The sequence below is a fragment of the Chiloscyllium plagiosum genome, chromosome 24 (genome assembly GCF_004010195.1).
Source record: "Chiloscyllium plagiosum isolate BGI_BamShark_2017 chromosome 24, ASM401019v2, whole genome shotgun sequence".
NCBI classification, from domain to species: domain Eukaryota; kingdom Metazoa; phylum Chordata; class Chondrichthyes; order Orectolobiformes; family Hemiscylliidae; genus Chiloscyllium; species Chiloscyllium plagiosum.
Genome location: NC_057733.1, coordinates 14,388,755 through 14,411,290, shown reverse-complemented (window position 1 = coordinate 14,411,290; position 22,536 = coordinate 14,388,755).

The following is a 22,536-nucleotide window of genomic DNA, read 5'->3' as shown; positions in this document are numbered from 1 at the left end:
TACATGTATGGAATGAGCTGCCAGAGGAAGTGGTGGAAGCTGGTACAATTGCAACATTTAATAGGTATTTGGATGGGTATATGAATAGGAAGGGTTTGGAGGGATATGGGCCAGGCGCTGGCAGGTGGGACTAGATTGGGTTGGGATTTCTGGTCAGCATGGACAGGTTGAACCGAAGGGTCTGTTTCCATGCAGTACATCTCTATGACTCTATGACTCTATAACTCAATTTTATTCATTCATAATATAAATCCAATCAATCTGTCTGTAATATCAGCCTATTTGATCACGCCAATGGTATCAAACTAGTCCATCCATGTACAATGTATTACTCTTTACAGTTTTCTGTAATAATACCTCAGTCCTGGTGAACTCTAGTGAAATCTCATTCCTTGATTACTTTAAACTAATCCAAATAGTTGTTCTAATGAAGTGCTGCCTCATGGGATAAAAATCTATTTTACATCTTTTGAAGTTGCTCTGTAAAATTAGCCCCAAATATCAGATATGCTCCACTTCATAAAACTTTCCATAACATTCAAAATCAGTACAAAACTAAAGATTCTGTGTAGGGAAGTAATCTGATTTGCATTTTGCATTACTTATTTGCATTTTGTAAAAGCAAAGCAGAGCAGGACTTATACACTTCATGGTAAGGTCCTTGGGATGTTGCTGAACAAAGAGACCTTGGAGTGCAGGTTCATAGCTCTTTGAAAGTGGAGTCGCAGGTAGAAAGGATAGTGAAGAAGGTGTTTGGTATGCTTTCCTTTATTGGTCAGAGCATTAAGTACAGGAATAGGGAGGTCATGTTGCGGCTGTACTGGACATTGGTTCGGCCATTTTTAGAATGTTGCGTGAAATTCTGGTCTCCTTCCTTTTGGAATGATGTTGTGAAACCTGAAAGAGTTCAGAAAAAATGTACAAGAATGTTGCCAGGGTTGGAGGGTTTGAGCTATAGGAAGAGGCTGAATAGGCTGGGGCTGTTTTCCCTGAAGCATCAGAGGCTGAAGGGTGACTTTATTGAGGTTTATAAAATAATGAGGGTCATGGATAGCATAAATAGGCAATGTCTTTTCGCTGGGGTAGGGAAGTCCAGACTAAAGGGCATAGGTTTAGAGTGAGAGGGGATAGATATAAAAGGGATCTAAGGGGCAACATTTTCATGCAGAGGGTGGTGTGTATATGGAATGAGCTGCCAGAGGAAGTGATGGTGGCTGGTACAATTAAAGCATTAAAAAGGTATCTGGGTGGGTATATAAATAGGAAGGGTTTAGAGGAATATGGGCCAAGTGCTGGCAAATGGGACTAGATTAGGTTGGGATATCTGGTCAGCATGGACGAGTTGGACCAAAGAATCTGTTTCCATGTTGTACATCTTTATGACTCTACGATGAGCTAAATAGGAAAAACATTCAGGTGCTATATATGTGCTTTTCCATGGTTACCTAATGGGTACATTGCTGCTCAGAATTGGCAATACTTTATCCTGATTGAAATACACCGAACATTGGAATGCTCACTATTTACTCTGCGAGCTGAAATTGGAGAGCTAATTTATCTCCCAACATTTATAATCTTCACCTTAATGAGCGTAAAAATAAGTATCTTACCCCAGCCAGAAATAAAGAGATAACTACATGTATATCAGAACAAAGGAGATATTTTGCTTATGAATCAACCACAAAGTATAGACATGCACCAGAACCTTTGCCAAGTGTAATCTATTCTGTCCACAATCAGTGACATACTGAGTACTGTACTTGCATATGGTGAGCTTCAGAAACAAATAAAATTCTGTCATCTGTTTCATTGGGGTATTAAGTTTAATAGTGCAGTATATGGCGTCATGTAATTTAATTATCATTTTAATATTTTTTAAAAAATTGTTTGTGGGGATATATCATTTAATATAGTTTATGAGTTCTTTGCTTAATGGAATATCAGAGAGATTAGCCTGACATTTTGCTCTTTATTTTAATTTTGTTAAATGATAAACCTTACATCATGCAATGTTGCATGTTGGTCAATTGCTGGTGCATACTTAGCACATCGAGTTACTTGAAGCCTTGCTCTCATTATTGAAAACATATCTGAGCTTCTGCATTTTATTAACTTGATTATGTACCTACCAAAAAGTGTCCAGGACATCTGCTTGTGGAAAACAGATTGCAACTCTCTTTCAGATGAGTCCATTTTTAATCAGACTGCGGAGATATTAAAGAGGAACATTTGCCGTTGGGAAACAGAAACCAAGCATCACACCAGCCTGAACCACATCAGCACTTGATGACGAAAAGACGAAGCAGCATTCACAATGGACAGAAACAATTCATGTGTTCTGTCTGTGGACAAGATGTCAGCCAATCATCCTGGCCTGTCAAGGCAAAAATACACTAACATTGGAGAGAAACTGTGGAAATGTAGTGACTGTAGGAAAGGATTCAATCTGCCCTGAAGACCCACCAGCGCAAATACACCAGGGAAAGGCCAGGTACCTTTTCCAGCACACTCTACAACATCATTACCTGGACCCACTCGCAGGGAATAGAGTGTTGTATGGGAGTCACTCAGTTATCCAACCTGCTGAGCCACCCATGGGTTCACTGACAAGAGACCGTTTAAATGTTCAGAGTGTGAGCATTGGTTTAAATGTTCCCAGGGGCTGATGTATCATCAACGTGTTCACACTGATGAGAAACTATTCAAGTATTCTCACTGTGGGACTGGGTTCAGGAAATCATTTGAACTCACTTTACATCTGCACACTCACAATGGAGAGAGGTCCTTTCACCTGCTCCAAGTATGGGAATGGATTTGTTCAGTTCTCTCAGCAAATATATTATTGCCATAGAGGAAGTGCAATGAACAAACTTGACCCTGGGATGGCAGGAATGCCCTATGAAAAGAGATTTTGCAAACTATGCCTGTATTCTCTAGAATTTCAAAGAATGAGAGGTGATCTCATTGAAATGTATAAAATGCTTACAGGGATAGACAGGGTGGATGCAGATAGGAGTGCGGAGTCCGAACCAGAAGGCAAGATTTAACAAATAAAGGGGGTGCCAATTGGGTCTGAGCTGAGGAGAAGTTTTATTACTCAGAGGATTGTCATGCTAATGACACTTGTTTAATAATGGGCCAAATGGCCTCCTTCAGTGCTATAAGACTTTTGTGATTCTGTGATTGTGAACCTTTGAAGTTCCCTAATGCAATAGGCTGTGAAAGCTCAGTCTTTGAGTATGTTCAAGCGTCAATTAATATACTTTTGTTTAATTTCCACTAGTAGGAGAGATTTGGACCCGAAGACACAGCCTCAGAGTGAAGGGACAACCATTTAGAACTGAGATGAGGAGGAATTTTATCAGCCAGAGGATAATGAATCTGTGGAACTCATTGCAATAGAAGGCTGTGCAGACCAAGTCATTGAGTATATTGAAGGCAGAGATAGATGGATTTTTGATTAGTAAGGGGATCAAATGATATGAGAAGCAGGCAGGAAAATGGGGTTGAGAAACATGTCTGCCATGATCAAATGGTATAATTTGGCTCGTATATCTATGGTTTTAATATCTTGTATTATGAACGATGGTAATAAGGTAATGGGGATGGGGTGGGTAAATGATATTGGAGTGTTCGATCAGCCATTATTGTATTGAATGTTGGGTCAGGATCAATGGCTTATTCCTGTTCCTATGTTCCTCTGAATGTGACAAGAGCTTTATAAACTCACATTCACTGGCAGAACCAGATCAGTTCCACTCCATTCATCTGCCCTCACTTTGGGAAGCATTTCAGTGTTTACACAGATGGCAGGAAGTACGATAAAAATTCCAGGGAGCTGTGATATAATCAGTGCATTCACACTGAGGAGTATATGCTCTTAATGTGGGAGTGGTAATCATGTTCAAGAGTATGGTGCTGGAAAAGCACAGCAGGTCAAGCAGCATCCAAGATTCTTGATGAAGGGCTTTTGCCCGAAACGTCGATTCTCCTGTTCCTCAGATGCTGCCTGATTTGCTGTGCTTGTCCAGAACCACACACTCAACTCTGATCTCCAGCATTTGCAGTCCTCACTTTTTCAGCTGATCATGTGCATGTGATCACCCACACTGGAGAGAGGAAGTTCACCCTGTTCTGGATGTGGGAGGGGACACAGTCCATTTCTCCGTACATCAGTGTATTCACCCTGATAAGATATGTTCTCAGAGTTCTGTGTGCAGAGATTTAAAAGCAAATTGCATCTACTGAAAACACAAAGACATTGTCACTGATTTTTCACCTACTCTGTACATGGGAAGGGATTCACTCAGTCATGTTATTTACTACAAAAGCAGTGAGGCTTAGATGTCTGCAGGGATTGAATGTGGTTGCCAATTGTTGCGCTTTAATGCTTTAAGAGCTGTGGTTGCTAATGAGTCAAGACCAGGATGAAATTATATGATTGGCCGCTGTGTGCACTCCAGCAAGAAACACTTGAGCAGGAAGTTGCACACGTTACCTGTAAATGCTAACCATAATCTAAACCAGCTAATAAAGCTCTTGAAAATATTTCAACAAACTGAGGCCCCATGACTTAATTTGTATGTGAAACAAAGGACACAACAAAAATGGCATTAGTCACTTCCAGGACTAAACTGTCCTCATCAGAACAGTCGAGATTTGTTTCTGCTGATGCCCAAAATCACAGGAACTGCAGTGGAGTTTAATATTCTGAATATATATCAAATAAATTTGCTTTGGTGATAATTAGTGAATTAAAAATATATTTTTAAAAATGAATGCTGTGATGTAAAGTTTCTACCAATGTTCCAAATGAATGATAAAGACACATTCACAGACAATAGTTATTCACTTGAGCAATAATCATATCTCAGTAAAGCATGACACAATCTGGGTTATACTTATACATCCTCACTAACATGGGATGTGATCAGTCTTACTTAAGTGTGACACAAGGATATTTCACAACCATTCTCACACAGATTGCACCTTGCAGGCCAATCCCACTTATCTCCAGCAACCCCTCTGTACAAGACCAACAGAGAAGATTGACAATGGTATTGTCTACATCATGAGGTCTCAGTGGGCCAAATCTCTGGTGATTCCTATGACGGTATGAATATTGGAGACCAATGGAGTATTGAACTATTCACAATATTCTATGTGTGGTCTATCTAGTGGCCTAAATAGTTTTACCAAGATTTCCCTATTTTATGTACTCCACAGCCTTTGAAACGAAGGCTAAAATTCCCTTCTCTATTCTCACATTGAGGTTGTACAGGATGCTGGTGAGGCCACTTTTGGAGCACTGTGTACAGTTCTGGTTGTCCTGCTACAAGAAGGATATTATTAAATCGGAGAGGGCTCAGAAATGATTTATCAAGATGCTGCCAGGACTGGAAAGTTTGAGTTATGAGGAGAGGCTGGATAGACTGGCATAGGAGTTTAGTGGTGACCTTATACAGGTTTATGAAATCATGAGGGGCATGGATAGGTGAATAACAAAGTTTTTTTCCCTAGGATGGGGAAGTTCAAACCTAAGGGTTCATATTTTTAAAATGAGAGGAGAAGGACTTAAAAGGGACCTGAGGGGCTACTTTTTCACATAGAGGGTGGTTCACATGTGGAATGAATGGCCAGAGGAGCAGATGCAGATGCAGTGACAACATTCAAAAGACATTTGGACAGGTACATGAATAGGTAGGTTTAGAGAGAAATGGGTCAAACACAGGCAAGTGGGACTAGTTTAGTTTAGGAAACTTGTACTGCATGGATGAGTTAGTCCAAAGGATCTATTTCTGTGCTTCATGACCCTATGGCCCTCCTAATTTCCTCTCCTATACTCCATTTTGCTATCTTTTTCCCATTGTTGTTTCTAGCTAGACAATGTTTAGGCAATGCAAACTCCTCCACTTTGATTCAACATTAGGTGCTAATTTGCCTTATAATCCGTTGAGTGAATGAGAATAATAATATAACATAATATCTAATTGCATGAGGGAATTGAATAAGTGCTCTGAGGCTGGTAAAATGGAGGATGGGACATTTCACTTTGTACACAATTTGAGTTGTTGAAAGCCAAGTTTGGTAACTCTAGTACAAGAGATTGAGCTGGATTTACCTTTCCTGCAATGAACCAGAAAGCACTATGAAAATTTAGTTTTGCATGTGTTACCTTAAGAAAGTGCTGAATGCTTTGGTGTCCAAAGAGAGCAAGGAAAAAAAGATCAAATTATGGCATAATTTTATCTTTCTCGCCTAACTGAAGATATGGGACTTTTGCAATCTTGTCAGGGGTGTGGGAGTTGACACTGCCCATTTCGCCACATTCCAAGCGATGCAGGTGATCATTTTGGATCACGGTGCATGCCAGCAACTTTACAGATGGATTTGAGCATTTAACAATCATTAGTGAATATCCCTGTTTCTAACCTTATGATGGAGCAGAGGATATTGATGAAATGACTGCAGGTAGTTGGGCCTCAGATGCTGTTTTGAGCATCATCAACAGTGATGTCCTGGAGTTGGAGCGGAGGTGAATGGCTTCCAGCAGTCACAATCATCTTCTGTTATGCAAGAAGACTTGCCTCGGAATAGTTTTCTATTTCTCATCCTCACTACATTCAGCTTTGTTAGAACTTATTTGCTCATTCAATGGCTGCTTTGGTGTCATTCTGACCTTACCTTTTACCCAAACGTGATTTGCTTTTATCTATCCATTCATTTAATGTTTCATGACTCCAAGATTTTCACTCTGGGAGTCACATCTTTTCAACAGTACTTGCATCACACCTAAGTAAACAAGGGGGTTCTACTAATAAAACAGCAGCTACTCATTGCTGAGCATTGAGGGGCTGTCTCAATCACAAAGGCCAATGGAAACAAGAAAACCATTCACCCAAAACAAAACTATGTAGCCCCATTGGTACCAGTCCCCCACCATGTCCATTGGAAAGTTCCTCTCTTCATCTTAGGTGCAATGATTTTTTTGCAGTGCAAAATTAAACAGCCCATGTCTTCTGAAATAACACAGAGACCCATTTACTTTGGCTCGAAAATGAAATCATTTACAATCTTTTGTCAGGTTAAAGTGGAATGACGCACGCTAGCTTTCACACCATAAAATCATCAAACCTTACAGATTTAACACATTTTAATATAAGTGTTGTTATTTTTACCCCTTTCCAATTCAAACATATTGAAAACTTTATGGAAGTGCCATGGATTCACACCACAATCATCGATTTTGCAACAGTACCATCAAAACTAAGTTATACTTTTCAACAGGTTTTTTTGTGCAAGCTAAGGGGAAAAGAACAATCTAACATATAGAAATTATAATTATTTTCAATAATTTTGAAAACATTTTTGGTGCACGTATCAGAGTGGAAACTGATCAACCTGTGGTGTGAAATTGCTTTGGCCATTTTAAAGTATTTTTTGAACGTTATTCTGAGGTTTTAAGAATAAAAACAAGTTAAATTGTGTGCACTTACCTCTGTCAATGTATTTGTTGACTGAGAGTTAATAAGATGAAGAATAAGTAAGTGTCACCTGTTTGGGTAATTGTCTGACAAAGCTATTTTAAATGTTGACATCGAATTTCCTTCAGGACCGTTCTTAGTTGGTTTGCTTCAGTAGGAGTGATATAAAGTTGATCTAGAATTATTAAAAAGATTACACTACATTTTCACACTTTTTATTTGAAAGCACTCTTGATGTTCAAACCTTGTTGTTTGTATTTAAAATAATTAAAACAAATGGTGAAATTAAATGATTGACTTGCATTTCCTACTCATGATTGTCATTTCAGTATCAAGTCTTCCAGAATGTGGGATATATCTCCCAACACTCAGTTCAAATGAGAGTAGGAAAGTAAACTATATATAAATTTATCTCAATTTAAAATGTGTGTGTATATGTATATATAAACTGAGATAAATTTACATCTTCAATGCATAAAGATGGCTGAGCAAAATAAATAGAAAGAAAATGTATAGAGTCTCTGTAAAGATCAGGTGATTACTCTACCAATTCTGGTGAAAGTGAAATTTACAATTCACCCCATTATTTATGAAGTTGCTATAAAGTGGATTTTCCTACCTAGAATTATGATTTATCCTCTCATTGATTCATTTTAATGCAAGTACTTCAGACCACGTGTATTGGCTATGCTAATCAATTATCCATTGCGTCAAACACAAATCAAAAGCGAATGTTGTTAATAAAAGAGTTATGTGAATGATTGGATTAAATTGTTTAATTGATTGTTAGATATATAAGGAGGAATGGCGTGGGAAGGAGGGAGATCGCAGTGTAGTGATGATATCACTAGATTTGTAATTCTGAGATCCAGGTTAATGCTCTGGGCTAGGGTTCAAATCCTATAGCAGCTGATAGCATTTAAGCTCAATTAATAAACCTGGATTTGAAGAATAATCTCAGTGATGGTGACCATGACAGCTATCATCAATTCTAGTAAAAGCACTTAAAGGAAGAGCAGGTGGGATGAGTTTCTGGAAGAAGCAGAATGTCTAAGTAGTTAATCTCTTTTCACATAACTGGGGGCTTTAGGAGAGCCTTGTATGATAGTGTCCCTACCTTTAGGCCAACAGTACTGGATTCAAGTCTCATCTGTTCTAGCTGAGTGTGATAATAATCTCTGAACAGGTTGATTTGAAAATAAAGAAAGGTGTCTTGGTTTCTGTCTCACCAACTTGATTGGATCAGAATTGACACACGCAAATGATAGGTGATGATTAGATCACAAATAGAATTCTAACTTTATTATAAAGCTCTGATTTTTTAAAATAACTTTGACTTTGGACACTTTATAATTAAATATTGAAAACAAAACTAACTTGACAAGAAAAGAACTAAAAACATATGAACAATTCAAGCTTCTTAGTCATACAGGTATAAACGCTTGAATACTCAATCACTACAATGCTACTGGTGACAGCAGGGTATAATTACAGAGTGACAACTTTACACAGGCATTCCACATTATGGATCTGGATCTCTGATCTTATTATGTGAAATTAATTTTAAAATGTGACAAAGAACAAAAGAAAGGAAGTGAGATTTTGTAGACAAAGTACACGTGAGCACAGTTTATGCAGAACATTCGTAGGGGAGAAGCAAAAGCAGAAAATGCGAGAAATACTCACCATCTCTGGCAATAACTAGAAAGGATAAGCGCATTAATGTTTCAGGTCAGTAACCTTTCAGTAGAACTGGGAAAAGGCTAGAAATTGCAGAAGAGAAACAAACCAATTCACACAACTGTTTTTTAGTCATCTACTTAAGCCTGTACTCAGCTCACCATCTCAGCATTTATGCTAACTTGAGAGGGCAAGCCAAACCTTTGGTTCACGTTTCATCTGAAAGATGGCACCTCCAAAAATGCAACACTCTGTCAAGTTACTGAGGTGGGACCTGAACTCATGAGCAAATGGAAAGAGCTGTGACTGAGCCACAGCTGACAAGTTCGGAAGTAAAGGTGAGAGGGATAATCTTCAGCTCATTGACAAGGACTTTGTGCTAAAGTGACAACTGGAAGACAGGAGATCTATGCATCTCAAATATTCTCAGTTATCCCCCTTACTTTCAACTATTTGAAAAGAAAGTGAGACTGCAGATAACCTGGCACAACATGCCTTATGTAGCATAATGAACAAATTCCAATTGTATTAATATAATTGCTTCTTACAGCAATAGTTAGCATTCAAAAATACTGCACTGGAAGACTGTAAGAATCAACAATGTTTTCTCATGTAACAGTGATGTAAGATTTCTGTATTACAAATGTCTGCCATATGGAAAGAAAGCTTTTTTTTAAGCTATGCATAAAATTTGGATTAAGTTGTAAGTTACTCTTCAAGGATCAGTAATTAGTTATGTCATTTTTACCATAGAATAATTGCAAGTTCATCTTTCCCTGCGGATCCATCCTACAGTGCCAAGGCATCTCCTCCAGGCACTTGTCTAGACTGTTTATGGGCCTGAACAAGGTTGATGTGCATTACATTACATTATGTTGTGGTCACTAATCTTATTTTACTTACAGAGCAAAACATGTGTAAAGTCTGGCTTTCTTACAATCCATTTACTTTTCATTTAAAAGAAAGGCTATAATCAATGTTGATATCTGCCTTATGATTTTTATTGTTTGAAATTTCTCTTAAGAATATCGAATTGTCAAGTCTTCAATATTGAAAAGCATTTCAAGATTTGGTACTATTTGGTTTGGTACTGTGTTTGATTGGATCTCCTTTGTGTGTTCTATGCAATGAAATCTTAAACCCTTTCTTTACAATCAGTCTTATTATACATAACAGGCAGAAGTAATTTTCCCCCCATTTGACAAATGACCCTAGCAAGAACAGAAACTGAGTCCCATACGCCATGTTAGTGTACAATTGCTCACCACGTTCCTATGACATTACATTATCCACAATTTAATCCTAATCTATTTACATTAAATAGGTGATTTATTCGACATAAGGAGCCACCAAAGGATATGAAAGACACTAATTATAGGTTTGTACACAAATAGTATTTGTTTCACAGCTGCTGCTTTAACAAATATAAATATAGATAACATCAGGTACTTGGAACAAAACAAAAGTTATGGATATAATCACAAAGAGAAGTGAACATGTAGTTAATTATTTAAACAAATATGTACCATCTTCAGAGAATGTTTAACCTCAATGATAATTATTCTATTCCTAGTGTACCACATTCATTCTTGAACCCAATCACTTAAAATGGAAAGAAATTGTGCCCAAATAGAAATTGATTAATTCTATCATGATTTGCAATATCTGTTTAAAATGAATTCAAAACTCATGTCCCTGACTCTTCAATTTGTGACTATTTGTCTTTTGTGACCGAGTTATGTTTGGATCATTGGGAGATGATCTACCTCTTGAAAAGGTTTTGCAAATATTGGCTACTACTTGCCAGTTGGGACCTAATGTATTGCTAACACAAATACATGAACCTACCACTTGAACCTATTTGATATTACAATTGCAAAACTGCATTGTGCTTATGGTTATATTCAGCTCTCAGTTGGCAAATTACAAGCCCTTGCTCCACAGACCAGCTGTTTGGATTTAACATTGGTGTTCGGTAGTTGACGAGTTTCAAATTAGCTTCATGCAAAAACAAAGTTATGCAGCGATGCAAGTTCCAGGGTTCAGTAGGGACAGTTGCTATGTCTACATCTGCTTACATGTTCAGGTATTGGAAAGCCTTGAACCTTGAATCTTTATCACAAGTAGTGATTGAGGCAATTAATATAAATATATTTAAGCAAAAGGAAAACTAGGTAAGCGCATGAGGGAGAAAGAGGGAGAAAGGTTTGATAAAATGCAGTTTAGCAGTTGTACGGACCAGTTAGACTTGAATGGCTTGTTTCAGGTGCTGTACATTCTATTACATTTTCTCTGTCACCGACAGGAGACCTATGATGCAAGCTGTCATGAACAAATGTGTAATCTAATGTTAAACATAGGTAGTAATTTTGAGCTTGATGCATTTTCTTCTTGCTTTCACACTAGCAATTTTTTAATGAAAGATATGTAAGTGTAAGCGACTCCAATCAAAACATTCATCAGAACCCATTCACTTTAATGAGTTACTTTCAGCATTATAAACAGAACATCTATGCCATAATATTTTGCACTGAGATGATAGATCATAATTCGGTCCTACTTCACCAAGTAAAAAAATACAACCAATTACATGTGTATTATTCAATTAGTACTGAAACTTTATGAAAAGGGTAATTTCAAGTTGTTGTTAATAGAATACTTAAAATGAGTGAGAATTGCTTCAACCCATTTCCAATGCAAATAGGATAATTAAATCAGTGGGCAGACAGTGGAGCTGCTTACCTGGCAGTCACTGGTGAATATGACAACTCACTTACCGATAAAATTCCTAGTATTTGAAATATTACAGAGAATCTTCAGATTCTGTCGAGTTTTGGAATTACTAGATGTGTCAGTGAATTATTAGAAGTGACATTTATGCCTAGCAATGAAAATGTTTTTTAACTGTTAGAACAGACATTCATAATCTTCAACGAGTGGCAAACGTATTAGGATTAGATTAGATTAGATTACTTTACAGTGTGGAAACAGGCCCTTCGGCCCAACAAGTCCACACCGACCCGCCGAAGCGTAACCCACCCATACCCCTACATTTACCCCTTACCTAACACTACGGACAATTTAGCATGGCCAATTCACCTGACCTGCACATCTTTGGAACTGTGGGAGGAAACCGGAGCACCCGGAGGAAACCCACGCAGACACGGGGAGAATGTGCAAACTCCACACAGTCAGTCGCCTGAGGCGGGAACTGAACCCGGGTCTCTGGCGCTGTGAGGCAGCAGTGCTAACCACTGTGCCACCGTAGGATGCTTTCTTTAAAACCAAAAGGAATATTGTCACTGCTTCATGGGTATGAATTTGATAGAAATGCAGAGATTTCAAGTGTCTGCCCTGAATTAAGTTTAACCAAAGACAGTCAGAATGACATCTATTAGCTCATGGCCATTTTACTAACCAGGTTCATTTTTGAAGGTCAACTTAGTACTGGGTTTATTTGCATTTTGTACACACTTCAAAATATTAACACTGTTGCTCTTTCAGTGAAGTCTATGAATTGCCATTCATCCACTGCAACCTATTTGCAACTTAATGAAACTAGTAGAAGCTTGTTTGCATTCTTAGAAGAATAATAAGGAAGACCGGTACAATCAAAGAAACCATACCTAATCCCCTAGGATATATTAATGGCTGGGAATTCATATGTTCTCCAGCTCACCAGTCTCTATGCTGGGAGCATGAACTCACAATTTATTCTTATGTGAATCATTTACAACAAAACTGGTAGATTGAATTTAATGACATAGCTGTATAATCAGGAAGAATATTGGGGTGGGGAATATTTCCTCAATGTGTATTAATGGTGACTAATTGGTAATAAAGAACACATCTCTGATTTCAGCTACCTCAGTGCAACATTACTGTCATTAAGTTTTGTTATGTTGAGAATTAAGCAAAGTTACAACATATAACAGATAAATGTTGAAATTTATTCCTTGCGCAGCTGTTTCCTGTGAACTGTGTAGCAGCCAGTGCATGACAGAGAGCAATTAATAAATTCACAGAACTAATACAGGACACATTAATGGAGATGGAGTGGATGTTTGGAAATGTGTAAAAACATGCTCAGGGTTCAGAGGACCATGTCACTCATTTGAGTTTTATTCTTGAACCATTTATCTAGTATAGCTGTCAACTTGATTGTGTAACACAATGTCTATTATCACTCTTATCCTGAGCGATCTGTTGGGACTTAATTCTGAAGAAAATTTGCAAAAAAAGCAAAACTTACAATTCATGTGGTTGAATCTTGGTGCCAATTATTAAAATGTTGTAGGAATACAGGTGGACTTTAGAGTTGATTTTAGGAATTGAAAGTCAGTTCCTAAATTGAATATCAAAAGTTGACTTGGAGGTCATATTTTATTATCCATTGTGTTGCCATCTCTTTGTTCAATTTTATTTAATATTTCAATAAAGTATTGTAAAGGAGCAAACCATCTGCAAACTGCATGAATATAAACATTGTAACCAGATTAATTTTGAACTGAATTCCTTGCAGATATTCTGTGTGTAAAGTCTCTGTTCCTTGCACTATCATCTAAATAACAAGTCACTGTTAACTGGAAAAGCAGCTGTATTTAATTACCACTCAAAGCCCTGGCGGTATGTATGGCCACACTTCAACACTGTGTCTTGGTGGGTCGACCCAGACAACAAACAGACCCAGCTGAAAGACACACTAGTAAAATTTGTTGAAGTTGTTTTCATAATATTTCTTCTCTCAGCGTGCGCTGTTACAGACCTGGCCTATACCAAAACTCCCTGTCCCCGAATGTGATTTAAATAACCCCAGCAACTCTGCTGACACTTCCAGCTGTGGAAATTTTAAGTGTTTCAACAACTTACATTTGGTATGAAATTCCATCATGTAATTCATGTGTTTGACTATAGTCACCCGGTATGTTATTAATGTGCACAGTGGGATACCAATACGGATAATAAAGAAAGAACTCCATTTTTTGGCACCTTTCATATCTTCAGGGCATCTCAAAATGTTTCATAGCTAATGTTACTCCAGCATTGTGATCACTTATTGTGATTAGGCAGCTACTGAAGCTAGTGTGCCTCAAAGCAAGACCTCCCAGTAAATGTCCATTGAATAGAAAGTGCTGCAGAAACTCAGCAGAACTGGCTGCATTTCTGGATAGAGGGGTAACATTAATGCTTCAAATCCAACATATTCTTCACTGCTGGAATATCCTGGAATCGACTGGCATCCCTGGCCATCTTTAAAAGGTTGCCGTGCACACAGATAACCATGTGCAGTTCAGAGATGTCCTTAATGATTCTAGACCAAGGAAATTTGTTCCCCACTTTGCAGAAAAGGACTTGCAGGTCCTGGTAGGTGGGGTGATGCAAAGGTGAGATGTCCTATTTTCCCAGGACTGGCAGAGGAGGCTACAACACCAGACCCTGGCTGAAGGTTGCCATCCAGGTCCGTGCACAGTAATATAGGAAGAATGTCAATGGCTTGCTCCACCATCTTCTCTCTTAAAAGCTCACACCCACTCTTTTTGCTACTGTACGGACCACCCACCAAGACTTATGCTTTTTCACTCTCCCTATTACCTGCAACACTCACTGTCACCTACCCCAACACATGACACCACTGCCCCTGCATGCCCTCTGTGTACGGGACACTTGCCCACCCACACCAACATCACAACTGGGCTACCCACTTTCATCCCTCATTAGTGATTAAATTTTTACATTAGATTACGTACAGTGTGGGAACAGGCCCTTCGGCCCAACAAGACCACACCAACCCTCCGAAGAGCAACCCACCACCCTGACTAATGCACCTAACTCTACGGGCAATTTAGCATGGCCAATTCACCTGACCTGCACATCTTTGGACTGTGGGAGGAAACCGGAGCACGCAGAGGAAACCCACGCAGACACGGGGAGAATGTGCAAACTGCACACGGACAGTTGCCTGAGGTGGGAATTGAACCCAGGTCCCTGGCACTATGAAGCATGAAGCAGCAGTGCTAACCACTGAACCACCATGCCGCCCTATCTTAATACCTGCCTCTATCTTATTCCAGAAGGAAAACAGTCCACATTCGGGCGAAAAGAGTCAAGACAGGTGATGAACTGCCAAACGTTCGGTTCCTCACTTTTTTGTGGAGATCACCCTGACTGTGGCTGTCCTAGGTTGTGACTGACTGTGTACAAGCCCATGGACTGGATGATGGTAAGACCCTTTTGCCATCACTAAAGGAGGTAAACATGGCTATGAGCCAATGTGAACCCTCTCAGCATGTTCTTCTCCATTATACTCTGATTCCTTTCATGATGGTGATCCTACCATCAAGTTCAAATACCTGATAAACACAAATCTGTTCACTCTCAGATGACTCTGGGCAAAGCTAGAGTCTGCAAGGACATAAACCATGATTTCCTGTTCGCTCATGACTGTGTACTTGCTGATGGTTCAAAGCTGGACAAGCAGTGAATCATAGACTTATTCTCCAATGCCTCTGACAATGTTAACCTCACAAAAAAAACTGAAGTAACGTATCAGTCTGTTTCAGGAAGACCTTATCTCAAGCCTAAGGTTTCGGTCCATGGTCAGAACCTGTCAGCAGTGAATAAGTTCACTTGTCTCAGCAGTACACACTCTCAAGCTGTCGATCCTGATGATGAGACATGTACAAGTATTGCCAAAGTAAGTGAAGCCTTCACCAGACTTCTTTATATGTATCTGGGAGGAGAGCAGAGTAAGTCTGCATACCAAACAGAAATTCTGTGGAGTCATCATCCTGTCTCTACTGCTCTCCACATGGGGAACTTGAAACTGAAACATGCTAAATCGCTTGACTTGCATCTGAACTGTCTTTAGAAGCTCCTGAAGATCAGATGACAGGAAGAAAACTGATGTATTCGCACAACATAACATTCTAAGCAACCACTCCAAATTGAGATAGTTGCCAGAGTATTTGACACTTGCTTACCAAAATGAATTATCTTTGGAGGGGTCCAGTTTGATGTACACTTTCAAGGCTATCAAAGGAAGAACCTTCAGAAAGCTTCACTTAGAGTTCTTGTATTGACATTTAGTCATGGAAGATGTTTGCCCTGCGTCAGGACACTTGGAGCAATCAAATAAAATAAATGGGGTGGCCACCACCTAAAGCAAGTGCAGATCAGAGATGGTGAGAAAATATCGAGCCAGGAACCCATCCAAAACTCAGTCTCCTGCAATCTGAGTTCTCGGATCAGTAAAACATTCCAGACACAAAGCAGTCTCTGCATTTTTCTCTGTATCTGCCAGAACTCAAATAAACTTTCCAGCTGACATAAATGGTCATCTTTGCCTGGAACAATGAACAAGAAAAAGACAATATTATTTCCCCATTTTACTGCTACCTCCAATGAAAATCTAACACCTGCTGTGGCATCCTTTTTTAATGTAATGCATTTACTTTCACTTTCGTGTCATCAGAGTTCTTATAAATGCCCCTACTCCAAATTCATAATGGCTAGAATCCATTTTGTCTTGTGCTACTTTCCTTTACAGTCTTTAGTGAGATTTCAGTGATGCTAGGTTTGGAATGGCTTTTGAGAATTAACCCAGGATAACTGGGCTATGGATACAGATAGATGGGACCCTTGTTTCTGAGTAATCACTGCATTATTTTCCCTTAATAAACAAGGTTTGAATATTAAATAACACCATTAAATGAAGGTCACTCCGTATTCAGCAAATTATCTAAAATTACCACTGTCAATATTTATAAAACACAAGTAACTGCATAAAAATGGCAAGCATTAACATTCCCACAATCCATTTCCACTGTCTTAAGACCATAGCTGCAATGTAGCATCATATTTCAGTATAATATGAACTTTCTGTTATTTCTTTGTTAATTTGGGCACAAACCAATGACTAAATGGTGACTACTGACCAAATGACATTTGACATTTCAATCAGTCTTAAGTGAATACTTAACTAAATACCGGTATTTTCAGCCATCCACAAAATTTATCCATACAGGTTGGTTCAAAACAAATAGGACTATAGAATTCCAACCAGCATGTTTCTATACCAAAAGGAATATTGAAACTCAATATTAATAAAGGTGTCATAGGTTTTCAGCCAGTTAAAGATATAGAAAACAAGACTGCTGTGTATTTTCTATGTGACGAGAGTTCATTGACTCCCTTAGTCTTTCAACATTTGGAGATTCCGGTGTTGGACTGGGGTGTACAAAGTTAAAAATCACACAACACCAGGTTATAGTCCAACAGGTTTAATTGGAAGCACTAGCTTTCGGAGCACCGCTCCTTCATCAGGTGGTTGTGGAGGACACAAGTGTAAGACACAGAATTTATAGCAAAAGTTTACAGTGTGATGTAACTGAAATTATACATTGAAAAATACCTTGATTGTTTGTTGAGTCTTCCATCTGTTAGAATGACCATGATAGTTCCACTTCTTTCATATGTAAATCACAAAACCTTTTTTAAAATTTACATTCTCAGATTAACTGTAACAATTGGTGTCAACCAGATAATATGCTGAAGGTGTTAGCCCCCTGTGTTCCCTGTCTGTGCCATAATGTTTAGACTGATTCTAATCTAAAAAGTGAGTTATCAGACTCTTACATAGATTCATGCAGTTTTTTGAGCAAAGTACAATGTAACTCTGCAAGTACAAATTCACCCCACAAATGTATATGTATATGTGTGTGTGCGTGTCTGGGTACGGAACTTAGTTATCAGACTCTGCTTGGCCACTTTTCGCTGCTGCCTGTCCCGAAGTCTGCCTTGGCAGGATGGTCACCCGAAGGTCCGAGTTCTAATGTCCTGGACCACTGACGTGTTCCTGAAGAAAGGCTTATGCCCGAAACGTTGATTCTCCTGTTCCTTGGATGCTGCCTGACCTGCTGCGCTTTTCCAGCAACACATTTTCAGCTCTGATCTCCAGCATCTACAGCCCTCACTTTCTCCCCACTGACGTGTTCCCCAACTGGGAGAGATCACGCCTGTCTGTTGATTGTTGTGCGGTGCCCATTCATCCGTTGCCGTAGCCTTTGCTCGGTTTCCCCAATGTACCATGCCTCAGGGCATCCTTGCCTGCAATGTATAAGATAGACAATGTTGGTTGAGTCACATGAGTACTTGCCACGTACATGGTGGGAAGTGTCCCCACGTGTAATGGTGGTGCCCAAGTCTACACTCTGACACGTCTTGCAGCACCTACTGTGACAGGGTTGCATGGAGTTGTCCTGAAAACTGGGCAGCTTGCTATGAACAATGATCTGTTTGAGGTTTGGAGGTTGTTTAAAGGTGAGCAGTGGAGGGGTGGGGAAGGTCTTTGTGAGGTGCTAATCCTCATTGATAATGTGTTGCAAGTCGTGAAGAATATGGCGTAGTTTTTCAGCTCCTGGGAAATTCTGGACAACGAAAGGTACCCTGTCGGTCGCAGCACGTGTCTGTCTCCTGAGGAGGTCATTACGGTTCCTTGCTGTGGCACGTCAGACCTGGCAGTCAATGAGTTGAGGATCATACCCTGCTCTTATGAGGGCATCCCTGAGTACTTCCAAGTTCCTGTCATGTTCCTCCTCATCTGAACAGATCTGGTGTACGCGTAGGGCTTGTCCATTGGGGATGGCTGTTTTAATATGTTTTGGGTGGAAGCTGGAGAAGTGTAGCATCGTGAGGTTATCTGTGGGTTTGGGTAGAGTGTGGTGCTGAGGTGTCCATCCTTGATTGAGATGCATGTGTCCACGAATGAGACAGATAGTCGAGAGTAGTCCATGGTGAGTTTGATGGTGGGATGAAACTTGTTGATGTCACTGTGTAGTTTTGTCAGTGACTCCTCGCCATGGGTCCAGTGGAAGAAAATGTCATCAATGTACCTGGTGTATCATGTTGGTTGGAGATCCTGTGTAGAGAAGAAGTCTTGTTTGAACCTGTGCATGAAGATGTTGGCATATTGGGGTACAACTTTACTCCCTATGGCTGTTCCATGTGTCTGGATGAAGAACTGGTTGTCAAAGGTGAAGACATTGTGATTGAGTATAAAGCTGCTGAGTTGTAGGATGGTGTTTGGAGATTGGCAGTTGTTGGTGTTGAGTACTGAGGGTGTTGCCGTGATGCCGTCATTGTGGGGGATGCTGGTGTAGAGTGCTGAAACGTCCATTGTGACAAGGAATGTTCCCAGTTCGACTGGTCCGTGAGTGCTGAGTTTCTGCAAGAAATCCGTAGTGTCGCGATAGAAGCTGGGGATCCCCTGTACAATGGGTTTCAAGATTTCTTCAACATAGCTGGAGAGATTCTCACCCAGGGTCACATTGCCTGATACGATGGGACATCCTGGTGTATTGGCTTTGTATACCTTTGGAAGGCAGTAGAAGTCGCCTATGCGAGAAGTATGTGGGATGAGGACGGGTAGGGAACTCTGAAGGACTGGATCCAAAGTCCTGATCAATGTGTTTAATTCACAGGTGTGTTCTTTGGTCGGATCAGCTGGTAGTTGCCTGTAGTGTTCCTGGTTGTTCAGTTGTCGGTACACTTCCTTGCAGTAATCTGTTCTATTCTGAATGACAATGGCTCCTCCTTTACCTGCTAGTTTGATGACAATGTTGTGATTGATTTTGAGAGCATGGATGGCATTGCGTTGTGAACGGGTGATGTTTTGCTCTACCTTGTGGGTACAGCTGATGAATCTGGCATTTATATATTTCCTGACAGTTTGAGCATACATGTCAAGCCCAGGGCAGCGGCCCTCTGGTGGGCTCCAAGTTGACACCTTTTTCAATGTATAATTTCAGTTACATCACACTGTAAACCTTTGCTATAAATTCTGTGTCTTACAATAGTGTCCTCCACAACCATCTGATGAAGGAGTGGCGCTCTGAAAGCTAGTGCTTCCAATTAAACCTGTTGGACTATAACCTGGTGTTGTGTGATTCAACTTTCAGTTCACACCCAGTGTTACAGGTAGTCCCTCATTATTTGCGTTCAGACAACTCATAGCAATGGCCTCTTCCTTTTTAACCTGAAATAAAGACACTAGTGTAATTTATTAATAATATATCCAGGTATTAACAGACTCTCTCTTTCTTTAAATTCAAACTTTTGAGAACAATCTTTACTAATCAACTAAAATTTTGATTTTTTTTCTATGTCAGCACAGCCAACAATTAACAAATCCTATATTTCCTCCTTTTGTTCAAAAAATAATTTTCCAAAAGCAGCAAGTTATAAAGCATTGAGAGAAAGAAATTGTTATCCACATTATTAAAACATCATTTTCCACCATAACACAAGACTTTCCTCTCCAGGGGCAGCTAATCATTTCTTAAGGCAAACATTTCTCTTTCATAATCAGTCTAACAGGTAGGGAATTGTATCAATACATTTGCATCACACCAGCAAGGTCAACTTGCAACCTTTTTTTTAGATAACACTTGTAGTCAATGATCATTGTCCCAAAGAAAACGATTAGTCACAGTTCATTTTGTGGGTAATCGTTTTCTTGTATTGCTGTGATGATGCCAGCTGATGGTTATTAGCAGACAAGTCCCGATGCCAGACTGAAACCTGGCTTCATTGATTATATTTTGACAAATCTTACCATACAACTTCCCTCAGAGAATCATACTGACTTTGAAACATTGGGCACAATCTTATGGGGATCGGATCAATGCAGTCTATACCAAAGTTTTTGGCAGAATCAGATGCCAAGACTTGGGGTGTGGGTCCATCCCAATGCTGGGAGCATCTCTTACATTCTGCCAAGCGCTGTGGTAATTTTCTCACAAGGAAGCCACAATTAAGATGGATTGCTTGGTAAGCACCTTGTTAATGGCACAATTCACCATATTAATATTCAGCTTTCTATAATACCAAATACACCAAAACTATCGAGATTTTGGGAATACTCAACATGGATATCAAAACGGGTGTGTGGTGATTCTCTAAGTACTTGCCCACATTGCGTATCAGCATGTCTGAGCATGCTCCATGGGCACTGGCTATAAATACTCCACATCCATGGGCATTGCTATTTGATATGTGGCAGCATCTAAGAAACACACCCAGATCATGGACTGGATCAGGTTGTATCTCTGGGCTCCTCACTCACTGTAGTAATACGCACTAATTCTGAGCCTACCTGGATACTCACAGCATCCCTGCCTTGCCTTGCCATTTTGTGCTTTGTCCACTCAGCCAGAGATACCACACTCATATGACTAACGCTTTGCCATTCCAATTAGTGCAGACATAAAGGAAGGAAATTTATCATGATTGTCATCAGGTACCAGTCCAAACAATGGTCACAGCCTTCGCTCAGAGAGTCCTGGTGCAGTAAATCAAGGGTAACATTTGATACAAGTCCAAGGGTTTGGACATGACCAGTCAGTCACTTGAAATGGTCAAAGGCAGGATACTCTCCACATAAGGGATGAGGAGCTAAATGTCAGGCAGCCCCCACTGCTTTTGAGTTTCCCTGCCCTACTGTGGGCTGCTTTCCTCCAGGAATGAGAGTATTTAGGGAGATGAAAGGGGTGGCCCAGCCGTTCCTGTTAGTGCAGGGAAGAAAGGATCCCAAGTGAGTGATCAGGCAGTGCAGAAGGATGGTAAGGTTAGTGGTGTTGGGTGTTATGAGTGGGTGACAGTAAGTAGAAGCAATAATGAGAGGGGTATACTATGAGGGTGGTGAATACAATAGCAAAGAAAGTGAATGTGAGGTATCAGAGAGAAACTAGTGGCACTTGCACTGACCAAGTGGAGAACATTGACCATCCTCTTATAATGCTGCATTTTCCATCAGACAGCTGAGATGGCTTTGGCCTGGGGAGAAAGCTCAGACCAGGCTGGTGTGGTCTGGTGACATGGTCTCCCCTGCCAACCTTAGGAGAAGAGCTAGCATTGCAGCAGATCCCTGTCCACCAGATATAACAGAGAGATTGCATGGTGTCAGAGACAAGATGGTGGCACTTACGCTGACAGAGTTGAGAAGGCTGTTGGCCTTCTTCCTGCAGTGCTGAACAGTCCGCCTGTTTTAACCTGGATGGCAACCTCAAACAAGGCTGGCGTGATAGTGCTCCCTCCTCTGCATCATCTTATCCAGCAGTAGCTCCTCTCCATACTTGCAAATTGGCTAAGGATTTCCCCCCTGTGCCATATCCACGGAAAATGTCAAAATCGTGCAGGGCAGCTCTGGACTGGCAGTTTTGGTCTGGGTACACAAGGGCCATTTAAACATGAAGCCAATGCAAGGGGTGTCAAAGAATCCTGGAATAGCTACTGAGTGGTGAGTTGTTCTGGAAATAGTAGGTAAAACCAATGACTGCAGATGCTGGAAACCAGATTCTGGATTAGTGGTGCTAGA